Below are 1079 nucleotides of genomic sequence, written 5' to 3'. Positions count from 1 at the left end.
GGGGGTCAACTAGACCAGCACCGAAATTTAGAAAATTTATGTCTGTATAATGTATTACAATGGTTAACATTTTGTCAATAAATTCTATCCATTATATGTTTTTGTTAAAAAATAAGTAAATAAAACACCAATAACAGTTAAATATACAAAAATTAACAGTAAGGATAAAAATTAATTGGCTGAAAATAAAAACTTGAGATTGTCAAAAGAAGATGTATGAGCTGAATCATAGTTGATAAGTCAATGTTAGTTCCAAGATATTCTTAATATTCTTTACCTTGTTATCCAAAACTAAGCTCTTATTTGTTGACTATAACAAAACAAAAAAACAAACTAATTAATATAAGATTTGTGAATAATATATTATAAGTGTAACATAAGTACATCACTTTAACCATTGAAGTATTATGTAAGTAACTTAAATAATGAATATAATAAATAAAAAGCAGTATCAAAAACTTATTCAAATAGGCTTAAGTAAGAAAAACTCTTGTTAACTAACGTCATTATAAAAATCATTATATATAATAGAATATGTTATATTTGCCATTTGGTGCACAATATTATATTAATTCTTTGAAGTTAAGCATACAGGCTACAATCAACCAAACATTACGGCAAAGTACTTAGGTATATGTGAAATATAACTTGAACTTAATTTTGTTAAAAAAATTACTTTTATTTAAATAAAATTACAATATCATAATATTAATATTAACCATCCAACATTACCTTAAATAATTATATAATGATGAATTGGAGCAGCACTGCATTTCTCCAAATAGGTTATCTCCTTGAGGCTCAGGCACATTCCTACATCACTCACTATTGTTCCCTCTTGACTAGAACTAAAATACTAAATTAATTAATATTACAAAGTACAGAGAGATAAATATTACTACAAAGATTACTTGATATGTTATGAATCATGAAAATTGAATGTTTGATTATTGTAGTGGTAGTAGTCTTTCATCAACGGACTTGCTCCTTCACAGTTGCGTATCCAGGGGAGGGGCTGAGGGGGCTGCAGCCCCCCCCTGAAATGTTAAAAATTATTTTAATGGTCTATGATAGTAGCT

At 27.3% G+C, this 1079-nt stretch overlaps 1 long non-coding RNA gene across 1 annotated transcript; it reads right to left on the bottom strand.

Annotated features, from left to right (window-relative positions):
• Positions 1 to 6: 6 nt before the first annotated feature.
• Positions 7 to 1043, bottom strand: LOC103310772. Its single transcript, XR_511193.3, has 3 exons — positions 912 to 1043; positions 733 to 848; positions 7 to 310 (listed from the first exon to the last, which is right to left on the bottom strand). It is a non-coding gene; the product is annotated as an uncharacterized LOC103310772 (long non-coding RNA).
• Between the last annotated feature and the right edge of the window lie 36 nt (positions 1044 to 1079).

The sequence above is a fragment of the Acyrthosiphon pisum genome, unplaced genomic scaffold (genome assembly GCF_005508785.2).
Source record: "Acyrthosiphon pisum isolate AL4f unplaced genomic scaffold, pea_aphid_22Mar2018_4r6ur Scaffold_17330;HRSCAF=17999, whole genome shotgun sequence".
Classification (NCBI taxonomy): Eukaryota; Metazoa; Arthropoda; class Insecta; order Hemiptera; family Aphididae; genus Acyrthosiphon; species Acyrthosiphon pisum.
The sequence above is the reverse complement of the archived record's forward strand: the minus strand, read 5'-3'. Positions and strand labels throughout refer to the sequence as shown.